Raw genomic sequence first — 10,952 nt, 5'->3', positions numbered from 1 at the left:
AAGAAAGAGAAGTGACGAGCGCAAAATGAAAACACGAGTTGTCCTTTTACATAATCTGCTCTATTGCATAGGGGCGGGATATGGACATTGCAGCACCACGTAGAGAGAAACTTGTACATATTCGGACAGCTTCCCGGTATGTACCCTAAACTAAGTAGGTCACCAAACGTGGTTTTCATACGTAGAGAATACTGGGATTTAGTATACGAATTCATCGCTCGTAGTAAAATCCCTAGCGTTATACCCATGCAATCTTATATTCTCATCTTGATGCAGTACTGTGTTATGTTCGGAGTAATAAGAGAAAAATTCATATAATAACAATCTGGACAACAATATCTCACCCCTTGCATTACATGAACAGGTTTAACAAATTTAAAAGAATGTATTGGGATTCCTACCCCATGAACAGGTTTTACAAATTTAAAAGATTGCATTCAGATACCCACCCACCCACATTTAACACATTTAAAAGAATACCCACCCCATGAACAGGTTTTACAAATTTAAAAGAATGCATTCGGATACCCACCCACCCCAACCCACACGCTGATATAAATCTACTTTTTAAATGCTCGTTATTTAAAGAAAAGCTAGTGATATACAACAGTGTTATTCTTTATTTCAATACAATATATCATACAGCAGAAAATAGTGGTTCGGCATTATACTTAAAACATATGGATCATCTTGGGCAGTTTGTGATCAGTTCTGGGAAACGTAGAACCATTGTTTTTGGTCAACAAACACCGATGAACAACGTTCAGCATGTCACCATAGCTATTCTATTGAGAACATCTGTAAAGATAAAACCTGAATCAAGTTATTTTGTTCATAAAACTTACACTAATAATTGAAAACCTGCTAAAAACACGTTATTTTCACCTATAAAATTCAGAATAGCTGAAATGATGATTGTATCGTTTTGATAAAATATGTTGCCAACAACGATTGTGCGCCAACTTGACTATTTCCTGATGGTAAACAGAACCTCACCCAATCACCATAACTACGAGACTCGTTCGCAGTTTGACTTGATACTCGGTTTGGCTTGAGTGAAACCGCATCGGTTACCCCCTATTTTTGGATAAAATCATGTTCTATAACAGCCGAGAAGGAATTTATCATGATGGTACACTTTTATTTTCATTGTATTTCTGGGTATATAACAATGATATGATTAAATGGATTTGGCTTTCTGAATATGTGCGGGTTTATTGTTTCGGGGGGGGGGGGGCGGAATTCAAAATTCCGCGATCAGAAATACCTAAGTAGAAGAGATTAGCTATCATAGTCCGGAGTAGGAGTAAGAAGATTCGGACTACTTACATAATATCTCACAAATAAAAGTAACGGTATGTGGGGTGCGAATTATAAAGTCAGTATTTGACTGTTTAAAGGTGATGAAAAGCATTCCTGCAAAACTTTTCCATCTAATGTTTGGGGTCTGTTGAGTTTAAATGACAGCATGCTGCGTGGTCTCAGAGTGAAGTGCAGCATATATCAAAAATATCCAAAACCGTAAGGCAATGGCACGGTATCGGTGGCAGTGACAATGAATTATACACAGTTACACATGTTGGAAGAACAAATACGATCGCATTGCGATATTACACATCCTAATAGTTTTCAGAAAATCACAAAGTACATATATAATATAATATATTTCAAAGAAACAAAATACCATAGATCATTAATCTTAAGTGAGGTTATGTGAGGAAAATACATGTATAAAATCATTTACTGTCCACAAGTGTGGTACACGGCATAATTCAAATATCTGTGTCAATTTTTTCAGATGTAGGTTAAGCATAAAATCGTTGCATACTCTAATATTAAATGAAGAGGAATCTGGTATCAGAGATCATCAAACAGATTATGACGAACACTTTAAAATTGATCGACAATAAATAGTTAATAGCATTACAACTTTACCCTTAAATTCAGCCGAAAATCAATGGTGACCACAATACACCAACATCGAATCAACGCTAACGCCTACAGACATATGGTCTTCATCGTAGAGAACCATCTGAGTACAAGTTTTAACATCGCCGCAAGCAATAAAAATGATTTTACCAATGACAATTATTTCAAGTCAACCGTGAATCCTATAACGAAATTTATCTCATAAGTTTCTAATTCAAGTTGGTTATAACTAAAATATATTTAGTACCATTACTGAAAACGGAAACTGAGATCACGATGACACATGGAGAGAGTTGGAATAGTGGAATAAAAAAGGTTGATCAAAAATATTTTTACGAACAATTTGGTTCGGAGGGGTCCAACTAAATATAGGTAAAACAAGACTTGATCATTTAGACTGCAGCTGCATATTAATACCAAATGCAGCAGAGAGAGAGAGAGAGAGAGAGAGAGGATGGGTCCCTTGGTCTGGGCCTAAAATTTTGAGGCAGGGGTGGTACTGTCAATGGCTTTAATTGTTAATGAAGTAAAGAGAATCCGATGGTCGGGTGTAGGGCAAGGCTTTAGCCAAACATATTATTTGTATGCATCTACCCTAACATAAATCGTATGCATTTTATTAGCACTGAATACAAGTTCATCCAAATGTTCGTGGTTCCCTATTGTCAGTGATGCAGGACAGAGGGCCTGACAAGGACAGCTGTCTAGTCGTTCGGATGAGACGAAAGACCGAGGTCCCGTGTACACATTGACGTACACGTAAAAGATCCCTTGACTGTTGAAATTGGATATAAGAGTAGGCCGTAGTACCGCTATCTGGGCAAAATGTCCCTCATAGCACACAGCGTATGCCCGTCTTCATAAGCCCAGTTCGGAGCAGAACAGTAGGACGTTAAACCCGATTTTATTTCTTTTAATGTTAATAGGTCTACGTCATTTAGAAACCACCGAAGAAAATAATTTATTCAACAGATCCATTTCGGTATTTTCGTCCCGATATTCTATTAATAGTTAATATATTACGGCGGTTAAAAAATCTCCATTTGTACACGAAATTCATTTACGGTGGGAGGCCGCAGTGGCTCAGTGAGTAAGACGCTGTCTCGTTCACAGTGCTGGACTTTTCGGCGTGGTTTCCTCTTGTCAGTTGTACGGGACGACAGGCCTGGTAAGAAAAGGTATCTACTCATTCGGATGACCCGAAACACCATGGTCCCGTGTACCCGTTAGGAAAAATGACATAGCGCAGTGTTGGTGTAAGCCAGTCTTCATTAGTCCAGTCGGTGTAGAAAAATTGGATGCCAAAACTCAGTTCTCTTTATTTTGCTTTTACGAAACGGAACTGACTGAGCCATGTGACAAAATCATTTTTATTGAGGTAACGTTATACGTGGATACTATATATTTAGATCGTTTTCAGCAAATTCAATCTGATTAAAATATAGATCCATATTTCGTTTCGTTTTTTATATTTTCGATGGCCTACACTACATGAAGATCTGATAAGTTGTACTGGAAGGTTGTAAGAGCGGCTTTTGACCTATGATGTCAGACATTGACTAATCAATCAACATAGACGTTTCTAGTGGATTACACACAGTTCCGTGCATGGCACGCCAAAAAGTCGCCGTAACAGACCGTTTCATTGGCTAATCCGATACTTCAACCTAATGGCCGGTAATATAACAGCTCTTCCAGATTCTAGTGTAGTGAAGACAAGTAAAATGAAAATTTGAACTATAAAAAACGAAACGATATAGGATCTGTGATTTAATCCGATTGCTGCAAATTCTAAATGTGTCACATTTCTGATACTTCATCTCTTTATGGTATCTGTAAAGACTCAAGTTGTTATCGCCAGTCTGTCTTGGTGCTAAACTGGTTAAAGTTTTCTAATTTGACTCAATATAAAATAAATGTTTGAAAACTATTAATCCCAAGTCGACAAAATTTCCTATTATTGCGATAGTAATAGGGGACAAATCATGTTTTATTTTTTCTCTAAGGTGATCCAAATCACACAAATTAATCCAGACGTTAAAATTGTTTTCAAAAGACAGACATTTATAACAAGTTATAACCAATAATTCTTCCGAAGCTATATTATGAAAAGTAATCATCTGCGTAATAGGTAAAATAGATCAATAAAGAGGGTTTTGTCTTAGTGCAAAACGCCAGGCCGTTTTTTCATTACGTATCTCAAATACAGCACCCCAGCTGTTCAACAAACTACCTATCCAAAATGTAACAGTGGATACGCGAACTCTCGCAGATGATAAGTTTGGCAAGTTGTGTCCGGCGATCCAGAATTCGAAAATACACTACCTTCCACATGACACTCGCCTCAACTGCCTACCTGTCTCATGGGGATCTAGTGTGTAAATGATCACATATCGATAATCCAGCCACACAATACAAATCTAAATTTTGGATACAATCCACCGACAAATTATCTTTGGCTTTGGGGTGCACACATACTCCTCGCAGTGTTTCGTTTGATTAGGCCTCTGAAGCCCAGACACTGCTGTATTAACCGCAAATTTCTGTTCCAAAATGTAACTGGTCAACAGTCGGATCAACAACCAATACATTACAGAGTAACAAAATCATTCGGGTTTACATTACGTTAAATCATTACTCACGAAATGTATTATGCTCCACTAACCAGGGCATAGTAGAATATTGCAGAAAAAAATAATTGTGTGACAAACGAGGCTATCGAAAACGCGTACAATGTAAACAATGGGTAATGACCAATATGAGCACAGACCTTTAAAATATCGAATTTCTTCTTAAAAGAAACGTTACCTTTCAATACGTGGAAGTAGCATAGCAAAAACAAACCTCCAATTCACATTTCAGTTTTTACAAAATTAAAGTAAATCTGTTCGATTAATGGGTTTTAAAGTTCTCAGATAATAAAAAAATATAATCTCTTAAATATTGCTACTACGACATTGAATATAATTTACACCAACGCTAACGTCAATTGAAGGATTTAATCCATTGCATTTTTTGTCAGCTACGAAAAGCCCGCCATTCTACAATCAATGGTGTTGTGAAAGGTCTGGCGATACCTTCTGTTTGAGTCACGTTCTGCCGAGAAACATCCTTGACACGGCACGTGTCTAACTTTAATCCCATTTTAAAAATAAAGAAAGATATTACCGGAATTCTTGTTTACAAACTTTAATTAAGAAGTTAATTGGATGAAGTACAGAAATAAGAACTCGGTAAAAGATGTCACATATTATATAGTTTCAAATCATTGGTATAGGTTTGTTCTATTCAGTAGGCTTTATAACACAAAAGCAAACAATTAAATAAGGATCCTCGGGATTTTCATCACGCACCCCGCAAGACCAAAGCTGTTTAATTCATTAGGTTTTTGTTTTGTCGAGGGGAGTTGGGTGGGGTGGGTGGGGTGCATATCGCTTCCATTTTATCGCTGATCTGACTGGTTGAGCAAATGGTAACCGCGGTGTTTAATCTCGGTGTTGTCCGAGAAAGTTCATCGTGATTTTCTGGCGTGGGTTCCCCTTGTCAGTGGTTCAGGATCAACGTACGGGTGGTACGAAACACCGAGATCAGTGAAAAAAAACGTAAAATAAAAACCAAAACTTGACGGTTGGATATCAGTGGTCGTAGCGCCACTATCTGTGCAAAATGGCGTTATGTCTGTCTCCATTGGCCCAGTCGGCACAGAAAAATAAGACGCTAAACCCCATTCCATTCCATTTAATTTCATTCCATTTCGGTTTCGAGATTTGCGGAATCTACCATTATTATTTATGTCTAATGGAAAACTGTGAAATACGGGCATTATAACTGGTATAGATTCGTTTCTGTTTTTCATCATTTTTAAAAACAATAATGTGAATAAAGTATTTGCTTTGGGAAACGTTTTATCAGGCCAGGAACACATCTAAGTTGTACCGGACATTTGTACAATTTCCTGATGGACGTGCAGTAAAAGCATCACGTCACAACAAAAAAAGATAGATTTGTGCCGGGCATCAGACGGTTTGCAGTGAAGAAAGACGTATCTTTTGCAGAACACTGTCACAAAAAGGTAGGCTATTTCAAGGATTGTTTTCAATCGAAGAGGTGTTTGAGTGTAAACTCCGTACCCTAATGCAGAAAAAAATCTGTAAACGTACTGTTTCCCAAAGGACGCCAATATTTACGCGAAACTGGTCCCTGAGCTCCATTGTTAACAAGTGCATAGACGAAAAAATAAATAATGTTTTAAAGAATCCTTAATTCTCGATACAATAAAAGTAAACTTACCAGTGACACATAGATTTACACTGAATAAAATTCATTCTTCCACCAGCTTTCAAACAGTTATTGATACATGGTCCTATTCCTCGTTTAGACATCATCGATGACGGGGACGCCGCCGCGTCTCGTAATAACTCATAATACAGTCTAGACAGAAATGAGCTTCCCAAGCTAGGTTCATTATAGCCTAATTCCAAATCATTATTTCGGTCTAAATCGACTGAAAATAAAAAAAAATTCGATATATCGAAAGTTACAAATAATGTCAATTAATTAACGAGGAAAAATAAAATTGATAACATCAATGATAAGAACACTCGTGGTCTCAAGTCGGGGACTCGAGCTTTAACAACAAAACATAATTTCGATAATATAGGAAATAAATGCCACAATCTTTAATGACCTCAAGTCGGGGACTCGAGCTTTAACAACAAAACATAATTTCGATGATATAGGAAAAAAATGCCACAATCTTTAATGACCAAAGAAAAGTTAATACCATAACATATAGTTGCAATTTATCCTGGGTCATTTAACGACTAAAAGAGGGGCGACTAAAGCAGTAACGTAGCTAGAGGCAACGCTGTTTGAGACGATGCAAAACGTCTGACACGATTTTATTTTGCCTCGTAAACGATGTTTTTCATAAAGTTGGGGAGCGGACAAACTCCAGAACCTCCCCATCGGCACAAAATCTAGGCACACCACTGGGTCAAGAGATAAATTCTATTTAATATTCTTACGCCCGTCTGGTAGATTATGTGCCTACTACGGTTGTCTTTAATTAATCATATCTATGATGTGAACAGTCTATCTATGTCAAATGGTTATAGCATAGACAATCTAAAGCACTATTAATGATGGATCATCACAATGACTCCCCCTGGAACAGTGGTATCTTTTGCTTAATAAGCTTTTACATTATATTACCCTAAACGCGCAATAACTAATTACCTCATCACACCGATATAGTCCCAGTGGAGTGATTTCTCCGTCGTTACGTTTATATGAAAAATACCCTCTATCAGCATTGTCACTGGACATCGTGATAGAATTTAAATCTCATTTATTCACTTTAAATGTTTTTTCATTCTGCAATGATTTAATTCGTTTTAAAATGCTTGCTTTCAAAAAACTGTATTTGCGAGGTGTCCGTTTTCTTCCAAATCACCTACCTTGGTGTTTGAATATAGGTATACAACGATTTACTTTCATTATAGCATGTATTCCCGTCAAAAAGTATCCTATATTATATCTCAACATATCTAGTCTATTTAAAGCAGTAGACATGGGTTACTTACTGACCGTGATAAACAACAAAACACAGGTCGAAACCTTGTTAAATTCACATAAATGCTCAAATCTGAATATTCACTGGGGATTCATACGCGCATCTGAGTTTCATTTTAAGAAATTGCTATCGTTTGGTGTCGTCTGCAATGGGTTAATTTTATGTGGACAATTCTTAGAAAGCGTTATTCCAATTCTGAAAAACTATACGAAAATCTGTGGTACTTTTTTCCACACACACAGATTTTTCAGTTTCTTCATGTATGTGGCCGAAGATAAGAGAAAGCGAGGGGGCGACAGAGGAATTGTGCCCTCAAAAAGTTAAATGATGTTTTACACATTTACAAACTGTGCCGTTTTTATTTAGAATTCGTCAATATTTTCATTTAACGAAAAACTGTCAATTATTGTTCTGTTTGGCCTATAGATCTCTGACAGCTTTCAATAATTTTCAAATAATCGGCAATATCCATAATGTAAATATATTTTCATTCAAATCCTACGTACTTTTTGCCGTCCAATGTCTGGGTGTTAAGTCGCCATCGAGGGTTTTATTTTTGTTATTGATGGCCGTTATCGAAGTTTTATGCAAATGTCTTAAATTCTGCATAAACGCAGTTAATTAGCATACTATTGGGACAACGAACAGATGCTTTGAAATAGCGTCTTTAAAAAAGAAAATGTCATTGCGTGATCTGAATAAATGAATACAGCCTACAATTCCTTGGAAAATTTACACATTATAACGGCACGAACGAGCCAAAATAAATAGCCGTAAAATTCAACATTTTTTTCTGTCTGTGTGCTTTTTTTTTATTTCTTGCAGTTAACAGCGTGTCCAAGGGCCAAGCAATAACCCAATTCTCCTTTTAAATTGCTCATTTTGGTGCTTTTCATTTTTGTTTATCATAAAGGGAGCCAAGAGGATTGGGTGTTCTTACTGAACTCTGAACTCAATTCGTTTTTTTTTAAATTTTCATTTTGGCCCTTTTCAACTTTGTTACCACAAGGGAAACCACGATAGACAGCTGGACTTTGCTCAAACAACAACTTTGTCTATCTCGTTAGAAAATAACTGACAAACTTTTCCGGATTCGCATGCGAAACATTAAACTTTTTCACAGATCTATGAAATGAAATGGAAAAATAAGGTTTAACGCCCTACTGTTCTGCTCAGGGCTAATGAAGACGGCACAGATCTAAAACCAAAGCGAGAAGTGGGAAAACTTTTAAAAACTGATGTATATTTACCTATATGAACATTTCTTTTTTTTTTTTGTCGAATATATATTTCATTTTCAGAAATCCTAATAAAATGGAGCGTTGAAGACAAATTTATAATTCAATTTAAGAAGACTTTCTGTCGTAGGCTTAAGGCCCGGTCCCAGTGGCCGATGGACACAAAATGTATGCAAAAAGGACACAGCGGACGAGCAAACTTTCGGGGGTGGCTCCATCCGTTTTCATCCGCTCCAGAAATGGACAAAATTGACAAAAATTTGCGAAAACAGAACGGAAAAGAACGAACGTGGGAAGTATGTAGCGGGGATATTAAATGGATGTTCATTGGAAGCCTAGCAGATGAAAGCGGGTGGAAGTGGATGACAGCTCCGAGGGGGTTTGGCAAACTCCAGACATCCTTCAATATACCAGATACATCCCAGATACAAACGCTTTGTCCGTTTTGACAACTTTATATACGAGATGCATACGCTTACACCCTTTCTATTTCCGTGCTACTAACGATGTATTGACGTTCCATGTACCTTATCTTTCCTCCCTCTTTCCGTTTTCAGCTGGAGCGGATGTGGGTTGCGAGGATTCCCAGAGGATGCAGAGAGGATACAGTGGACGTTTAAAAGATGATAACGGACATGGAACGTTTGGTGCTCGTATATGTCGCGCATTTACATCGTACACGACAGAAAGTTCATCCGTTATAAAAGTTTTGTGCAGCTCAAAACTTTTTGTGCGGATGAAATCAAAGTGAACGGATGCTCGATGGATAGAGCGTATGAAACACGTATGCAATGAGTACACAATGGATGCATGGCGTTTTCAAACGGAGGGCACGTTTTTTCCCCCGTTTTACATCCTCTTTGCATCCGTAAGTGCAGTGGGACCGGGCCTTTACTAAGAGAAGTAATAATTTTAATTAATAATCCTTAAGAAAGTTGACAGTCTCATAAGTACGAGACAAAAGTGTAAAATTAAAATATAAAAGACATCGTTAATCTAAAAACAAAAGACCGTTTCGTCAGTTTAAATATCAAAATATCAGTCAATATTAGAATAATCATATGTATTCAGATTAATTCACCAAGTAACGGAAAATAACACTCGAACTCGGATATTATTTTATGAAATGCGTAAAGTTACTTTGTCGTTACTTGTATCATCCTTGAGTGGTATTTGGCGATTGGGCTAAATAAAAAACACAACACAATTAATTTATGCGGAAAATTGTGCTTGTAAACGATAAGAGAACACTAATTGTCGAAACAGCGTGCTAAATGTGTGCAAACTAGTGATGGTTTACCATATAAATTGTGTTTTTGTGTTACTTATATCGTTTCGTATCATTAAATGTATTATCTGCAATTACAAATGGTATCTGAAAAGGGGGTCGACCGTGTAAATAATATCCATGTAAAATTTAAACAGATAAGCCAGTTATCAAATACTAATTTATAACTTATTAATTTATTACTTACAAAAAAAAAAAAAGTTTATAAGAGTAAACACTCCTTATAAAAATCAGATACGGGTAATTATGGCATAGCGGTAATTTGATATACATAATTTCATCTTTTGTAAAGAAAATAAAATTGCTACAGGCAAAATAAAATTGTTACTAACATGAATGGTAGGCTACTTAAAAAGTCCATTAACAAGAGTATTAGGATCGACTACTTCAAATATTTTTTTTTTCCAATAAAGATGAGAGGCTAATGAAATAACCATTATAAAAATCTAAATCTGAGAATGTTTTACGAAAGAAAGATATAAATGCAAGACTTATCGAGCAAGGATTTCTGGTTAAAAAAAATAAGTAAAAAACTTACCCGGTAATGCCGATATAAGGTAGAATGTGCATATAGATAAAATACTTGTTACTGCTAAACGGCTCATTCCACAAATTAATATATGATCAACGCTGGTTGTGTTCTCTATAGGTTGTTGTACTTGTGATCTGATCTGGAAATGAACGATGAACAACACAACTCTTCCTTAAATAAGTCTTCAACACTTCGATACTTCAAGACATCTTCACGTCTTTCTATGGGGGCGTGTTTAGATTGATGACGTCGCTTAATCGTAATTATCAGGACATTAAAAGGAGGTACCAAACCGGTTTAATCACGTATTGAAGGTCTTGTTAAAATATTATGATTGGATGGTTAGAGAATTGACAAGAAATATCTCGTTTATGTCATGGGTAATGGATT

General features: G+C 36.5%; 1 long non-coding RNA gene across 1 annotated transcript; it reads right to left on the bottom strand.

Moving 5' to 3' along the window:
- Positions 1-616: 616 nt before the first annotated feature.
- Positions 617-10,718, bottom strand: LOC126815470 (uncharacterized). The gene is made up of 3 exons (XR_007677927.2): positions 10,569-10,718; positions 6,220-6,433; positions 617-798 (listed from the first exon to the last, which is right to left on the bottom strand). It is a non-coding gene; the product is annotated as an uncharacterized LOC126815470 (long non-coding RNA).
- Between the last annotated feature and the right edge of the window lie 234 nt (positions 10,719-10,952).

Source organism: Patella vulgata, chromosome 3, assembly GCF_932274485.2.
Source record: "Patella vulgata chromosome 3, xgPatVulg1.2, whole genome shotgun sequence".
NCBI lineage: Eukaryota > Metazoa > Mollusca > Gastropoda > Patellidae > Patella > Patella vulgata.
Note: the sequence above shows the minus strand (reverse complement) of the source record. Positions and strands in the feature narration are given on the sequence as shown.